The sequence below is a fragment of the Rattus norvegicus genome, chromosome 4, assembly GCF_021556685.1.
Source record: "Rattus norvegicus strain SHRSP/BbbUtx chromosome 4, alternate assembly SHRSP_T2T, whole genome shotgun sequence".
Taxonomy (NCBI): Eukaryota; Metazoa; Chordata; class Mammalia; order Rodentia; family Muridae; genus Rattus; species Rattus norvegicus.
The window spans coordinates 123,173,703-123,191,500 of record NC_141537.1 but is presented as its reverse complement, the minus strand read 5'-3'; the positions used below and the strand labels follow the sequence as shown (position 1 = coordinate 123,191,500).

At 43.9% G+C, this 17,798-nt stretch overlaps 1 protein-coding gene across 1 annotated transcript in view; it reads left to right on the top strand.

Annotated features, from left to right (window-relative positions):
* The window catches only part of Chchd6 (coiled-coil-helix-coiled-coil-helix domain containing 6), a 226,844-nt gene that overhangs the window by 86,801 nt on the left and 122,245 nt on the right, over positions 1-17,798 (top strand).

Here is a 17,798-nt window from a genome sequence, read left to right as displayed (position 1 = left end):
GAAGGCGCCTGGGAGTCTAGTTTGGATAGCTGCCTGAGTCGTTCTATCACAGGGAATGGTAGCTGTGATGGAAAGAACCAGCTCTGGAAATCCCCACTCTGCTACCTGCTGCTGTGTGTTGTTTGTGTGGGTATAACTTGAGGAATGCATCTAGCGAGCCCTGAGTAATGCCTCTGGAGGCCATAACTGTGCTCCAGCCGTTTTCTAGCAATCTCTCTAGGAAGTAGTTATCACTGATTTTCTACTCTTTGGTCTCTATAGCCCCATTGGTTGGTCAGGTTTTTTTTTTTCTTTTCTTTTCTTTCTTTCTTTTTAATATTTTTTAAGGTGTGGCAGTAAACATGTAAATTTGAAGCTGTTAGCTCCATACAGTTTTACATGGGCATAATTACTCTCTGGCCCAAAATGTAGACCATTTCTAGCATCACAGAAGGGCCCCCGTGTTGACCCTGCCATTGCTGACTGGTTTGTGATCCTGTGGAGATGTGTACCATGGTGCCTCTGCTCTGTACTGTGCTTGTGGGATTTACCTGTGTTGCATTTGACAGCTTTCTGTCTGTTTCCAGTGGTGCATAACATTTCCATCTGACTGTGCCATGGCTTACTTGTCCAGGACATGTGCTGGATGCCGAGGATAGGCTTGTATGAATAATGTTGCTGTGAATTTTCACATTTTTTATTCTTAGATCTATTTTTTGCATGTATGAATCTTTGTCTGCGTGTATGTATGTGTACTACATGCTCACCTGCTCCTGCAGTGTCAGAAGTGTTGGATCCCCTAGCCTGGAAGTTTGTACGGTTGTGAGCTACCATGTGGTACTTGAAACTGACTCAGATGCTCTGCAGAAGCAACAAGTGTTCTCAAGCTCTGAGCCGTCTTTCCAACCCTGCTGTTACTGTTGTATAGCTGAGCTTTGGTAGGCATAAGCATTTATTTTTGTTGCGTACTCACCTAAAAGGCAAGTGCTAGATCTGAGCGTGTGTATGGCTTTAGTAGATACTACTGAATATTCCTCTGAAGTGATTGTGCCCATTTGCACTCCCATAGGTAATGTCTACGAGTTCATTTATTCCATGTTTTTCTTTTCAGCATTGATGGCTTTGATGTTCATTGTCTTGGGGGAGATTAAACATTAATTATCTTACTCGGGACTTGTTCCATCCCCCAAACATTATTCATTAATTCTGGACTTCTCCATTTCATCCCTCAAGCCCTATACTACAATAGTTAGTTCTCAACCTTGTCTAGCCTGCAGGAAAATTAATACACCTTCTGTCTCTGTAGATATTCCTGTTCTGGCCGTTTCATGGAAATAGAATTGCCTATTGTGGTTGTGCCTGGTGTCTTGGGCCACACATGTTTTGGGTGCATCTCTGCAGCATGTGAGTGTTCAATTGTGTGAATAGATGATATGTACTTACTCCTTAACTGACCAGTATTTGAGTAGTTTCTATTATCGAGTTTTTATGAATGGTGCTTATAAGAATCATAAACCAAGCTGGGCAGTGGCGGCACACTCCTTTCATCCTAGTGCCTTGGAGGTGGAGGCAGTCTGTTACTAATGAGTGAGTTCTAGGAGAGTCAGGACTACACAGAACATTCCTATCTTGAAAACAACACCACACACCTAAAAAACAGACCAAAACAAAACAAAAATAAAAGAAACCAAAAACTAAGAAATGTATCATAAACCAGTTCTAGACTGTATGTTTATTCTTTTGTGTACTGGTTATCTGACATGGCAATTCAGGTTTAGCCCCTGAGACTCTGTAATGTCAGATACTAAAAGCTATTGTGTCCTCTCCATTTCTACCAGGAGCCAAGGTTCCTGTTCCTCATGGTCTGTCAGTGCCTGTTACTCTGTCTCTTTGATGATGGTGTCAAAGTGGTGTCTCACGGAAGCCCAGGTTTGCACTGTATTGAAGACTAGCAGGACCACATACCTTCCTACGTGCTATTGCACCTGTCTTTGAGGAAATGGCTGCTTCCTTTGCTCATACAGATTATTTGTCTTTTGGATTTTGACTTAGGTTGAGTTCTCTTCATATTTCAGACACAGATTCCTTACAATGCGTGACTGGCAAGTGCTTACTCCCATTCTGCAGATTCTCCCTTCTTGTTTTGTTTTTGTTTTTGTTTTTAAGGTGTGTTTGAGGTGTCTCACTGTGTAACCCTAGTTGTTTTGAGATCCTACCTAAGTCTACAAAGAGCCATGACTGAGCACACGTCACCAGGCTGGCTTGTCTTGTCACGTTTTTGGATGTTCTTTGAAACATGGAAAGATTGCTTTGTCCGGGGGAGTTGAGGCATGGTTTGTGCTTTTGGTGTTGTATCTAAGAACAGTTGCCAAATTCAAGATCATGACGGTTGATTCCTGATTTGTTTCTAAAAATTGTATAATTTTAACCTTTTTTTTTTTTTTTTTTTTTTGGTTCTTTTTTTTTGGAGCTGGGGACCGAACCCAGGGCCTTGCGCTTCCTAGGCAAGCGCTCTGCCACTGAGCCAAATCCCCAACCCCTAATTTTAACCTTTTAAATACTGAGTTTTTAATCTGTTTTGAGGTAGATTTCATTATGGTTTGGTATAGGGGTTTGCATTTTTCTCTTGGAGTAAAGTTCAGCATCACGCTGGTGTGGACTCAGCACTCCCTAGCAAGTCATTTGACTTAAATATGAAATATAGGTTTCCTATACCAACCACACTGTCTTTATTTGTAGTTTTGAAGCCCAGAAATGCAACACCTCCAGATTTTTTTCTTTTTCCTAACTTAGTTATTTGGTGTTCTTTGAGACAATCAGTGTGAATTTAGGGTTGCTATTCTACTTCTGAAAAATAGGCAGCTGAACTCTTGGTGGCAATTAGACTATGAATCTATAGATCATTTTACACAGTTCTCGTTGGTCTCAGTCAGCCATCCGATGAATTAGGCCTATGTAAGGTGTTCAATGCAATGCCTATTCACTCATGGTACCCTTCTTTGGTTCATGGGACTTCAGGAAGGCCTTGCGGATCATCCCACATGAAGGGGCTGCTTCTGGACTGTGTCCTGCTTAAGTCGTGTTACGCTGGTCTGTGCTACTTTCCTTAACTGAATGATACTCTATTTTAGCTTTGTGAGGTCTTGTACCTTGTGTGTGAGTCCTTCATTTTGCTGCACTTCAAGATTGTCTTTTCTTTTGCAGATCCTTGTCTTTTCTATATCTGTTTTAGAATGAGCTCATCAAATTACCATGTACAGATGGGTTTGGACAGAATTACTGTTGTGACATTCTTGGGTCTTGCAGTCCATTTTCATATGTAATCCTTGCATATAGAGAAGACACTCTAAGACAGTAGTCCTCAACCTGTGGGTCTAGACTTCTTTGGGGGTCAAACTACCCTCACACAGTTGTTACATATAAGATATCCTGCATGTTAAATATTTTGTTTACATTGTGATTCATAATAGTAGCAAAATTACAGTTATAAAGTAGCAACAAAATAATTTTATGATGGGGTCACCTCAACATGAACACCGTATTAAAGGACTGAAGCATAGGACTGTTGAGAAGCTCTAAGGTAATGATTGTATGTACAATATGTAATGCAAATCCACATATATGGTAGAGTTTATATTATATGTGTTATGTTTGATTTCTATATTTGGGTATGTTTGCACTGGCCTTCTCAACGATGCTTCCTATATTTCTCCGTAGCATTTTAGATATTTTCTAATCAGATATATTCCACTTTTTATTATATTTTTACTAATGACAATGCTTTTTTTTTTAAAGACAGAATCTCCCATATCCCTGACTGACCTGAACCTTGCTGTGTAGCTGGGAATGACTTTGAACTTCTGATTTTCTTACCTCCTTCTCCCAAGTCCTGGGATCACAGACTGCACCACTACACCTGATTTGTGTGGAGCCAGGAATCAAATCCAGAGCCTCCTACAAGCTAGGCAAGCACACAATCACCTGAGGCCAAAATGCTATTGTTTTAAGCTTCCATTTTCTCATTTTCAACTTTGTTTATTGCTAGTAAATAGAATAGAATTGATTTTTTTCTTTTATGTTGACCTCATCCTGCAGCCTTGATAAATTGCCTCATTACTTCTTGTCATCTGCAAGTCATGGTAAGCTTACTCTTTCCTTCTGGTCAGGAGGTAGAACTTTCAAAGGCTTTGATCCTATCTTTGGCAGTTATACTGTGGCACCTCTTGGACAGTCTGAGTGGAAGTCACTACAGTGGGCAGTCTCTGGGTCACAGCCATGGTGTGTGTGTGTGTGTGTGTGTGTGTGTGTGTGTGTGTGCGTGCGTGCGTGTGTGTGTGTGTGTGTGTGTGTGTGTGTGTGTGTGTGTGTGTCGGGGGTGCTGGTAGCTGACTGTCCTGTGTTGTCAGCTGTGGTTCCTACAGATGTCCTGTCAGGTGTGTCTCCAGGTTGTTTAGGATAGTTTTCAAGACCGCCATTTGCCTTTCCCGATGTCTTAATTGCAGTTCCGTTTCTGTCTCAGTTTCTGTCTCACCAGCTCCTCATTACTGCTGTTGACTCTCTTCTTCTTCTTCTTCTTTCTTTACCAGCTTCTTGCAGTGGTGGTTTGGGCTGTTGATTTGAAGTGCTACTCTTCTCTGGCTGTCTTCTGACGCTGTGTGTGCTCCTCTAGACACGGTTTTGATGTTTTGTATTTATTGTTAGGTAGCTCAAGTTACTTTCTAATTCTATTGTAATTGTGTTTTGATTTGAGCCTTGGGTTTCAACACTTGGGATCTTCCCAACTGCTGAGCTGCCTCCCTGCAGTTGAAATCTATTTTGTTGGTGGTCATGGATTTTTTTTTGCAAGATTTCAGTTCATGACATGTGTTAGGACATGTCTTGTGGCCCGTGATCAGTTCTGGAAAGTTCCCCTTATGCATGGATGCAGCACGTCTTTCTTTGGGGGTTGGGGGTTGCTGTCTGCTCCCTATTATCAAGCTGTCTGTCTGTCTGTCCTCAGCTCTGCCATCTGTTCTCACTAATATTAAAACACGTTTTTCCTGCAGGTCCCTGATGTCCACTCATGCTTGTTGGTTTGTCTATTTCTCCTTTTACTCTTGCAAACTTTTAATATATAAAACATGTAAATTATTATTAATCACAAATTCTCCCGTGTTGGAGGAAGATAGCATTTAAGTCTTTGTGTTTGCTGAATACTCTCCTTGCAGCCTTTATTATCTAAAGGCGTGTTCCTTGTGAATAGCCTCTTGCTTCACTCTTAGCTTTAGCCCGGCTGCCTCTGCACTGCTGCTTTCAGAACCGTGTAGGCAGCACATTCACCAGCACCTCAGGTGGTTCCTTCTGGCATTTCTGCTGTCTGGATCATTCTCTCCCTTCTGAAGTTCTTCCTGGGGATTTCATGTAGTAGTGTGTTATCCCATGGTCTGTCTCCTTGTAGTTTTTAACCGTAAGTAGTGCGCTAATCAGGATCATTGAAAATCAACCTTCACAAAAACTCTGTCATGGCTACACTTCATCTGCACAAGCCAAAGCTCAGGTGGTTTGTGCAGCTTACTAGGCTCCTACACCCAGTGCCTTGGACTGGATTTGAACTTCTCATGTTCTGTGTGACAAGGGAATGATGACTAAATGAATGAGCAGCTAGCTATTTATCTGCCATTCTCATTAGCTAAACTGTGTGAGCTTGAGATCAGGAAATGTGTTTCTGCTTCAGGGTCTGGCACTGGGTATATACATAAGAAATGTCAGGGAGAGAACAGCAGGTGAGGATAAGTGCTTAGCTAAGAAGGAAACCAGCATTCCCTTCTTGTAAATCATTAATTTGTTAAGCCTGTTCTCTCTCTCTCTCTCTCTCTCTCTCTCTCTCTCTCTCTCTCTCTCTCTCTCTCTCCCCCTCCCTCCCTCCCTCCCTCCCTTCCCCCATCCTCCCTTCACTCTCTTGCTGTTTTATTCTCAAGTCTACAGTCTGTAAAAGAGAAAACATCTTTTGCTTCCAGACCTAATAAATGGCTAAGTTAATTGGGCAAATGGACAAGTTACTGGCTGAGCTCTAAACACAACTAAGCCATGAACTGAAGATCCCCTCTAATGTGTTGGGGAGATCGTGGCACTCTATCCTTACGGGCAACAGAAAACAGTCCTCCTGCCTTAGTCTCTTAAATACTGGGATTACAGGTGTACCACTACACCTGGCTCTTGATGGGCCTTAAACCATCCTGTGGTAAAGGACATACGCCTCCCTTGGAAGAACTGCTGCGTCTTCACTTCAGATGCTCCTCGGCTCCAAGGGGTTTCTCGTGGGTGCTTCTCTCTCTGTTACTTCTTGGCCATGGGAAAGCTTAGATGGACCTTCTGCCCATGTTGCTCAGTCCCTCTGCTGCAGTGCCATCTATGCATGTCTGCTATTTGGACCTGGCCAGGGATGCTGAGCTGCGGCTGTCAGTTGCGACTTGTTAGTAAGCGACAATAGAGCTCACCCAGCTTAAACAATAGGATGTGAGGCCTCCACAGCTGACAGGCAGCTGATGAGTTGACCTGAATGGAGCCTGTCCTAGAGTGTGGGAAGCAGGAATTTGTCTTGCTAACCCACCCATTGGGAGGGAAGAGGCCAGCATTTTAACCTCTAGCACTTCAATTCACAGTAGCCCTCATGGGTTCCTTGAGGCCTCTGGCAATAAACGGAATGGTGATTAGCCTGGCAGGTCCTTGTACATGTTTATTTCAGCCCCCCAACCCCTATATTCAGGCTCATCTGCCTTTAGGGAGAGGCTCCCCTCAAATATGGCTAGCAACAAAGCCCTTTGTGTCCTACTCAAGCCTGGGAGCCTGCACTGGTTCCTGTCTCACTACTGTTATTTTTGGTTTGCGGGTAATGATTATACACTACTTGGCAATATGATGATGTCCCTCTGTGGTCTCTTGCATGGATTATTTGTGTTCTTTACTTGTGAGACATGGTGCTGTCCCTCCTCTGTCTTGGGTGTTGATGGTTTGCATTCTTTGTCTTGATCAGTCGGGTTTGGGATATATTAATTTTATTGATCTTTTCAAAGAACCGGCTTTGACTTCATTTTTCCCTATTTGGTTTATTCCTCTGTTTTCTACTTTAAGTTTAATTCTTGGGTTTTGTTTGGTTTTCTGAGCTTTGAGTCTACACTGTGTGGATTTGGTGCATTCCTTGTGTACCTGGGGCTCAGGTGCATGCTCCTTTTAAGGACGACTTACTGTGTTTTACAAGTCCTGCTCTGTGTGTAGTTCAGGGCCAGCAGATTTCAACACGTGGGAGGTAGGACTTCCTTTCTGGGGTTCTGTTTCTTCACGTGCAGCTGCTGTGGTGCCTCAGTCTCAAATTCTAGATATTCTGACTGATTTCCAAGCTTTTGGAACACCGCCAGGTGAGACCTTTTCTCAGGTCAAATCCAGAACAGTAGTGAGCTCAGCCAGTGCCTCAGCTCATGCATCAGCTTTCCGGCCTCCACCTACTCTAGGCCATCATCCAGGGTTGTGATCTTCCAGTTTTGAGATGTTATGGATCAAATGTCTATGTCTTCCCCAAATTCACAAGTTGAAATAATAATTCCCAGTGTGATGGTATATGGAGAAGGTCCCCTTGTTGGATAACAGTGGATCCTGGGATGTCCTTCCTGGCTTCATAAGAAGAGAAACACACCAGCACTCTCCCCCCATGTGAGGTTAGAACAAGAAGACAGCTATGCGTCCAAAGGATGCCCTCTGTTTCCAGACAGCAGCTCTGTTGACACCTTGATGTTAGACTTGTAGCAGCCAGAAGTGTATCCCATCAAACCACTCATTCTGCTGTGTTCACTTACAGCCAGACCTAAAAGTGAGGCTAGTCAGAATGAGCTGTGCTCCCACCTGAGAGGAGGGCTTTCTGTTTGTGCAATCTTGGAGCCTTCTCTGGCTCCCATGGAGCAGCAGAGACAGGTTTGGCTGACTGTTTCTTTTTCTCCACTGTGTCCCACTTACTCTCTTTGGTGAGGAAACATTTTCTATCCTTCAGTTCCTCTTGCAAAGGAACCTCATCATGGCCACTACTTAGCTCCAGGCTTCAAGATTGTGCCTTAGCCACGCATCGGCTACATGGTCTTCTCATCCTCATCTTTGCTCCCTTTGTCATCTGCTCTTCAGATGGACAGAGAGCAGTAGTGGGCTAGAAAGGTGTGGTTCCTCCCACTCGAGGTCTACTGATGTGGGGTTGTCCTTCCATTGTTTTTAAAGGTTGGATCATATCCTACTGGGTGTGCCCCATGTGGTTAAGAAGTTTAAAAGGACTGGAGAGATGGCTTAGCAGTTAAGAGCATCTGTTCCTTTTGTAGAGGATCTAAACTCAATTCCCAGCACTCACATTAGGCATCTCATAACTGTCTCTAATTCCAACTTCAGGACATTTGATGCCTTTGGCCTCCTGTGCCCCTGGTACCCATGTGCACATAAGCACTTGCCCACACACAAACATGTACACATGCACATAATGAAAATGTTTTTTAAAAGAGGTTTACAGGAAAGGCACAGTGCAGAGACATGGTGCTCCCAGGAACAGAACCAGGATTTCCCTAGGCACAATGGCAAGTCACTAGTTGACTGTATGTGAACTTGCTATCCCACAGGCATGTGTGTGCTCCCACACCCTAGGTGTGGGCATCAGTGTACATGCACACACATTCAAAACACAGACATACAAATGCATGTATGTGCCCCCCCCCACATGAGCACAAGTGCACTTCAGTAATCTAAGTAAAATCAGAACCATACTTCAGAGGGCTACTATTGTAGAAATGTCTTTAACAGGTGGGCATACATTTGTACTCTGGCTCTGACCTCTTCAGCACACTTCTTCCATGACCTAGAAGCAAGAAGATAGATAGTTCTTTCTAGAAACTTGTTAAGCCACTTAAATGTAAAAGTGCCATTGCTGTTAGAGGTTTCAGTGTGTGGTCATTCTAAGCTGTTTCTAAACAGCGCTTTGTGCAGCAGCAGCTTTGTGAAAACAGTTTGTACCATCCTCCATGTGTGCATTTATGCATGTGCACATGCCTGTGGGGGGCATTCTTTGATGATGCTGAGTGGAAAGAGCATTGTTTTCACACCCACACCAACCTGGGTCCTCATCCAGCATAGCCACCTGACAGCTATGATGTCTGATCCCAGGGTCCTTGTTCAGCACCTATTAGGTGGACAGTAGCTGTCAAAATGATGAGTTAGAGAATAAAGACCTGACCTCCGATACAATGCGTGAAGATTACAGCACAGCGTTAGTCGGCCTAAGCTGTAATAACTACTATCAGTGCTTTTTGACCATTCTGTCTGAGAATGGACTAATTAGTGCAACTTGAAGATCTAAATCTATTCAACACATCTGTGTGGTATGTCACCTGCCAGGCCCCATGGCGTGGGGAGGTTAGACAGAATTGACTGAAGGTTCTTGTGAAGCATCTGGATGATCAATAGCTATAGATAAATTAGTGTAATAATAATTAGAATAATTATAAAAGACACTCAAGTGCTGTAGGAGTGCAGATGGGAGATACAATTCTGTTCAGATAGAAAATAAAAAATAATGTCAAGCATCTTAATTGCAGTCATAGAAACCAGCTTGGGCCATCTTGAACACAAAAGAAATGGATTGGATAACAGGCCCTTACCAGTGGGTGTTGGGAGTGGCCATTACACCTGCCAGTTGGGTTCTCGAGCTGTGCCTGCCACAGCCCTTGGCCCTGTCAAATCAGTCTCCATCAGCTCTTCTCTGTCACTTTACAGGATTTAGTTTTGTGAGATGGTGACTGTCTGAGTCAAGTCTGACATTTCTTCTTGACCAGTCCATAGCAAAAGACATACACGTACATATCTGGAAGTACTTGATTAGGTCCTAGACAATTGAAAAAAGCAGAGCATTTGAACAGAGCACTGAAAAGTCGCTAGGCAGCAAGCAAGAAGAGGTTTTGCTTTTGCTTTTGCTTTTGTGTTTTAGGCAAAGAGCAAAAGAAGCCAGAAGCAAGAACCATGAAAACCCTGATGTCTGTAGACAGAACTTGGCTGTGCTAATTAAGGACATTATTTTATAGTTGGCTAAGGCTTGGTCAGCTTCTGATACCTGTTCTTACAAGAAAGAGCCTGGACCTAGATTCTAAGTGGATCCAGTTTCTAAGTAGCTTTTAGGTTCCTCGTGGGACAGCTCTCCTAATGGCCGGTCCCTATAAGCCCCATTTTCCCTCTGTGCAGCCCATTATCCACTGTCTCAGCCCAGACAGTGGACAGGACTGAGGCCCACATAGCCCCTGATACCCTTAGGAGATGGGTGACAACTGCCATCTTTGTAGGCAGAGGGTGACTAGGGCCAGGCAACCTTTTTCTGGTTGGTTGCAGGTTGCTACTCTGACTCTCTTAATCTCAGAGCGCTCTAAAGATCCTTTCTAACTTGGTAAAAACCTCCACTCTGAGGTTGCAATGAGTGTAGGGCATATCTTGCTTTGGAGGCCCTGAGCCTAGAGCAGTGGTTCTCAAGCTTTGTGTTACAATACCATAAGCAGGGATCAAACTACCTTTTTATAGGGGTAGCACATCAGATAGCCTGCATATTAGATAGTTACATTATAGTTCATAATAATAGCAAAGTCACAGTTATGACGTAGCAATAAAATGATTTTATGGTTGAAGATCACTACAACATGAGAAACTGTTTTAAAGGGTCCCAGCCTTAGGAAGACTGAGAACCACTGTCTTAGAGAAACCCATGACTGGCTATGAATTGCCTTCTGATCAAAAGCTGGGGCTATCTCTCAGCTCTTGTTCTCTGCAAGGAGTCGTGATGTCACAACGTCACGTTAAGCAACTTCTCTGAACACATACTCCTCAGAGCTGCAAAGGGAAGCAGCAGGCCCCTGAACTGAGTACTCATCCATTTCCTCTCCCCCAGCTGCCTTTCTAGCCTGCAGAATCAGTCCACCCATGAGCTCTACTCTACCGGACTCTGGCTTGTTTCAAGTGGCACATTGTTACAGTGCACTCAGAGACAGCCCCTGCCTCCCTCACAGGCAGGGATTTTATTCTCCATCATTACTTTTTAAAAGGTGTCCAGCTAGAAAATTGCATATTATTTCTTCTGTAGAGGTTTCTCCTTGCTGCCTTTGTGCAGCTACAGCTGTCATAACCACAGTTGATATTTTGTGTGCCTGTGCATACAAGTGCCTGGTGCGGAGAGAGATAATCAGGCCATCCTCTTGGGCAGCCTCCTTCTAGTTTGGCTTTTATGAACTGGATTTAAAAAATAAGTAAGTCAGATCATATCATTCTGTGGCTCTCGCCTCATAGAAGTCAGCATGAACCTTTCACCACAGCCTGCTGGCCCGACACCTCTGGACATCAGCCTGGTTTTCATGCATTTGCTCCACCCCTTCCCAGCTATGTGCCATTGTGTTTGTCATGCTCTTATTTCTAGCCCTTGGATGTGCCTAGTGTGTTTCTGCTCTGAGGCCTCGGTATTTTCTGCTAGGAATAGCCCTGCCTAGACAAGTCCTTATCTTCTGCTTTAGCTCGTGTTCGTTCATCTTCCACCACTCCTTGTCTTCCTCAATTCAGTGTGCTACCCCAGCTCTGGGAGCAGTCCAGGACTATGGGTATTCATTCCATGAGGTGTCCTAGCTCTGAGAGCAGTCTCAAGCCACAGGTATTCAGTGTGTTTTTGTTCTAGACTAACAGAGTAACAGAAGCTGAAAGTAACAGGATTGCAGCAGGACTTGGCCAAAGTGCTGGCAGGAGAAAGCATATTGCAGGGAGGTACAATGGGCCCCTTGCTGACCTGGTCTCTGCTGCTTTGTCTCTGCTGGTCCTTCTTTCCTTCCAGAACTACACTCTGATGATATGGTATGGGAAGGCAGCAAGCCAGAGTTGCAGGTAGGAAGCACAGTGGTGGTGCAGGAGCAGGCTGGGTGTAGTGCCAGCAGTCCCACCCCCAGGCAATTTACAGTGTGAGGGGTCCTGTGTTGCTGTCATTCTGTGCAAACCTGGGCTTTGTCCTAGCCTGGGGCAAATGGGGCATATACTAAATGAGTGCTATGTCTTTTTCCAACCATGTAGTTTTCCTTCCTGGGACTTGATGAGACTGTAGAGTGAGGCTTCTTACCACAATCTCACTTGAAAAATTATATACCAGATGGACTTTTTCAGAAGAAGGAACCTATTATGTGACATTTTTCTGTGTAGTCTTGCTAACCAACCCTACAGTGTCATTAAGAGGAAGAAGGTTCAGATGCATCCTCTCCCAGGACCAGAGGGCGTCAGCATTTGGTATGTAAATAAATACATTTTTAAGAAAAGAAGAAGAAGAAGAAGATACCGGTAGGTACACTGCATAGAATGTCTTAGACACATAGCTGTCTCTGGAGCTTTCTGTTGTCTCCTTTCTATGGTTTTATTCTTTGCCTCCATGGACCACATGGAAGATAACCATGCTTTGGCTATGTAGTCCCTCACAGCTGAAGCCTCTTTTCTGCTGTCTCCAACATGGACAGTGCATGCCCAGTCTGGGTGGGAGTGGAGATGTACCCTTAGCATGACAGCCTGTGAATAGAGTTTTTGGACCAATATATCAGGCACTGTCTCCAAATGAGACCTATTTTCATGCCTCTTTCTCTGGTAATAAAAGGAAATGGGGGCTGCAGAGAGAGCCTACGATAGCTCAGCAGATGGTCTTGTAATAGAATGTTTTCTCAAAGTTTTCTGAGAGACATCAGTGAATCTCAGGAATGAACATGGAGTAATAAGAAACAAAAGACAGGACTTTGAATGTCCCTCTCAGCCGAACATTTATGAATAGGATCCTTTCTGGCACAGGTACATGGTTGGAAGATGAAGGATGTGATTCTAGAAAAGTGGGCTGCCCTGGTTACTTTATGTACCTGGGCAGTTGTCACCTTATCCTGTGATATCACACAGCAAGTTTTTCCTTGGCTCCCTCCTGTTGCATTTGGGTTTGATTTAGCTAGGCCATCTGATAATTCATAAAAGATGTCTGTACCTCTGTAAGCCCCTTCCTGAACAGTGCTGACTCTCAATGTGGGTATTCTGACGTGGCTAGGATAGGAAGCCAGAAGGAAGGGAAGGACTAGATCCTGTAAGGTAGTTTCTCTTCAGACCCAGAGCAAGCAAACACAGGCATGTCCAGGATCCCAGCACTGAAGCATAAATGCACCAGTCTCCCACGGCAGCATAAATGTACCAGTCACCCACAGCAGTGCTGCAAACTGAGGAGGCACGGAGCAAAGCAGCTCCCCGTTCAGTGCTCCTGACAAGTCACTGTTAGAGCCCAAGCCCCTGAGCCATCTCTCTCACGATTCATGTCTTCCCCTACATCAGCAGTGTTGTATTCCTCCTGTCCTCTGACCACACACTAGCTGTGTGTATGGACTTGGAAGACAGTATAAGGACCTACTGGAAGGGAAGAGTACTGGCAAGTAAGCAGGCAGACAGGTCCACATTCTCTTTCAGCTTATTTCCTAGCAGACACAAGAGCATACACAGTGAGGTCATTTCTGGCAATAATATGGCAGTTGGATGAGTATTCTTTGTGCTAACTGCTGTGTTCTATGACTGTGGTGATGATGTGAGGGCCATTTAGAAGAGGAAGGCTGCAGACAGCATTTATTATTACAGTATGGGTAGGTGTGGCTTCCCACGTCAGGCCAGAACCCCAGGGCCTTGTGTTCTGCATTCAGTGACAACAGAAGTAGCTGCTGCTGCTCTCTCTTTCTTCTCTTTCTCCTCTTCTTCCTCCTCTTCCTCTTTTTCCTTCTTGCCAATTTCTTATTCTGTATCCCTGGTTGACCTCGAAGTCACCCAGGAGTTCTACTGAAACCTGTGGTGATCCTTTTGATTCTGATTCCATGACGAAGACACACATACACAGTAGGACTCACTCTTATTCTCCTGGAGTGCTGGCCTCTCCTTGGGTATTTCAGTGACTATATTCCAATATGCCCCATTTCCTTGGGTCTTCTATAATCAATGTTGGTTTTGATATAGAGTTTCACAGCTAAGACCAACCTGGAACTCATCATCATACTGCTTAGGAATCTCAAGGGCTGGGATTATAGGGATGTACCACCACGCCTGGCTATTCTTTATTGAAATGTATGCCATGGAATCACCCATGTAAAGCACTCTCTTCTATGGGTATTGGTATATTTGCTGAGGTGTACTAGCCATTAGCACAATTGAAGCTTAGAACATTTTATTACTCCCAAGAAGAATCCTGCTGATCTTAGAAGTCACATCACATCCCAAGTGCTGGCAGGTCTTCACCTACTTCTTGCCTCTGTGTGTGTCTGGCAGGAGTCCCCATCTGAGCATGATTGTGCAGTATGTGGCTCTTTATACCCACCCTGTCTCCTCCCACTCCCACCCCCCACCCCCTCCCACTCCTGCTGTCCTCTCTCCCTTGTGTTTTGCATATTTAGTACTACACTCTGCTCTGACCCACCCCATTCCTACCCAGCCACTCATCTTTCTGTTTTTTTTTTTCCCACCTATCAAGTCAAATTCGTGCTGCCCGTATATTCCTGTAATATGGCCTTCCACTGCAGAGTGGTTGGCTTACCAGTGTCTATATACTTAAGGCTCCTTAGATGGGAGTGAGACTTCATACCCATCTTCCCCTTCACACTGGGATTTGATCTGCCTTGAGCTTCCACAGGTCTTGTGTATGTTGTCACAACTGCTGAGCTTATGTGTGCAACCGCCTCGTGTCCAGAAAATACTATTTTATCATAGTCACCTCCATCTGTGGCTCTTGGATCATTCCTCACCCTCTTCTGCAGTGACCTTTGAACCCTGGGGGGTAAGGGTGTGATAAAGATGTCCCACTTAGTGATGAGCCTTCAATAATCTCTTATTCTCTGAACCTTGGAGGTATAGGTCCATGTTAACTGCCCTCTACTGTAGAAAGGAGCTTCTCTCATGAGGGCTGAGAAAAGCACCCACCAATGGGTATTGTGGTAAATCCTTAGGAGTCAGTCAGAGGAGCCTGCTACTACTGTTCTGGTAAGTTGTGCATTTAGGAGAATAATAGTGTCAAGCTCCTCTAGGGCCTATACCTGTCTAACCATGGGTTCTTGGCCTAATAATGGTGTCCAGGTGTGGTTGTAGAGTGGGGCTCACGTGCAGTCAGAAAGTGGTTGGTTATTCCCATCATGCTTGAGCCACTATTGCACCAGAGGGCGTGTCTTGCCAGGACAGTCATCATTGTCCCTTGGAGGGTTCATAGGAGGGTAGGTTTGGTAATTAGTTTTCTCCTCTGATAGCAGGTAGCATGCTTAGCACCTTACAGCACTATGGAAAGAGCCAGTGAGGATGAAGCTTCTGGGTTTATCCTTGATTTTCTCCATGTTCTATGACTCAAGTATGTGGTGTCTTCAGCAAAAGGATTTTACTCCCAAGTTTAGGGGACTCTGGAACATCACTGGCTAACAACCTCAAATGAGGTAGTGCTATTGCAGGCACTAAGATTTTTTTGTTGTCCTGTGGCTTATTTCTTGCTGGTTTCCAAGATTCATTTGTGTATCAGGGCTTTCTTCCTTGTGCTGGCCAAATTGTATCCCATTGTATAGAAGCTTACACTTCAAATCTGTTCAATAGTTGATGTCATTGTGTGTCTATGTGTAGGAAAAGGGAAGGGGCCTGCTTCTGAAGGTGGGATATATTGTATTGTGTTATATTGTTTTATATTATATTAATTATATTATATTATATTATATTATATTATATTATATTATATGCAAACTATATATTGATGTTTAAAGTGCAAGAATGTGCCTTAAAAGCCTATGACAGGTCTGCAGGTGGCCACCTGGAGGCAGCGGGTCAGAAAATACAAGTAAACACACTACAGGCACTGACACCACCTCCAGAGGTCTTCGTGCTGGTGCCTCAGTGGAGATGATCTCAGATCATCTCAAAATTCTATTTGTCTTTGAGATTTGGCTTTTTCCATTGAAAGCCGGTTCCCCATCGCAACAGTGGATAGGCATGCCTTTTTTCCTGATTGAATACTTAATAATAACACTTTTATTATCATGAAGGCAATTCTTGGCTGACATTTAACTTGAAAGCATTACATTGAATCAGATACTGTGTTGGTGCTTTATATGCACACTCTTAATTAACCTCACTGCAGCCTCATGAGACAGAGCTGCTGTCAGTCTTCTCAGTGTAGAAATTAAGAAACTGAGGCTCAGAGAAGCTGACCATGGACACTCAAGCAGAAGATTCAGGTCAGGATTTCTGACTGCACAGCAAGCCTGTTGTCTGGAGCCCTTTTGTACATATCCTTCAGCGCTAGTGAATACCTTGACAGATGTAAAGGAGGGACTTTAGGGACAGTGATCTAGATGTCTTATATTTACTCTCTGCTTGTGTCCATGCCTTGCTGCCTAGCATCTGTGAGCTTTTGAGCTTATCTCTAAACCTGGTGCTTGAGAAACGGCCCTTTATCAACATCCTGGGTAACTCAAGTGAGCACCAAGTGTTTGAGACACATTGTTGCCATACAGGTTATGCATGGCATCCAATTTGAGGGTCCATGGTTTTCTTTTATCCAATCATATCTCCAGATAGGCTGAGTGCTTGAAGTTGATTACCTAAGTGAAATGTCTTCATAACTCCACATCTGTACCATCTGCACCAAACAACTTACCCAGAGTCTTATTTTCTTTGTATATTCAATGAGAGATTTGTTTAAATCTTAAGTTTTATAAAATATTTAAAGCTGTGAATTTACCTCATATTCATTGGCTTGTTATGCAGTGTTTTGCTTTTATTTTTTATTAATTATTTTTTTACTTTACATCCTGTCAAAGCTTCCTCTCCCTCTTCTTTTCCCAGTCACTCCCTCTCACCTCCCTCATCCACCTCAACCCCCCCCACTGCACCCCTTACTCTTCCCCCATCTACCCATCTTCCCCTTCTCAGAAAAAGGGAGGCCTCCCTTGGACATCAGTCAGCCTTGGCAGATCAGGTTGCATTAAGACCAGGTGCATCTTCTTCTAGTGAGGCTAGACAAGGCAGCCAAGATAGGGAGGGGAAAGGTGGGCAGTGTAGTTTGCAAAGACAGCGCCTGCTCCCGTGTTAGGAGTCCCACATAAAGACCAGCTGCACACCTGTTACATACGTGCAGAGATTGGCCATGTACTTTTAAACATAAAATGTTTATCCCTTTTACAAATTTCAGAGTATTTATTTGACATAATAATTATGCATATTCATGGATAACAATGATAATTTGACTGATGTATATAATGTCTACTAATTGAAATTTCTATTATATTTTCTTAGTTCCCAAGTCATTTAATAGGATGCATTACTAAAATTGGCTTTCAGTTATTCTTTTCACTGTATTGTGTAGTTGTGTTGTGTTGTACCTAAAGGAGTGACACGTCTTTACAGCTGGCAGATGAACTCTCAGGGAGTGGAAGCACTCAGGTAGAAATGACCAGGGGTGTGGGGGGAGGTGCTCTAGATGTGCCCATTCATCAATCTCCTTGGTGGATTTAGCAAACATTCTAAGCCCTTCCTCATTTCTCTTCTTTTATCTTGAGGGAAAGTGTTTCACTAAGCCAGTGTCAGTGTCACATGCCTTACTTGATCTTCAAAAATGGTCACATTTTGGTAAATTGTGCTGGTCATTGCCCCGCCCCCCTAACAAAGATGGCTTTCCTCTTGAAAACTTACCTCATGTTTGAGATGAGCTTTTGCTTTTTGGAGAGCTAGGAATAGGGAGAGATGGTGACATGGACCAGTTAACTGAATCT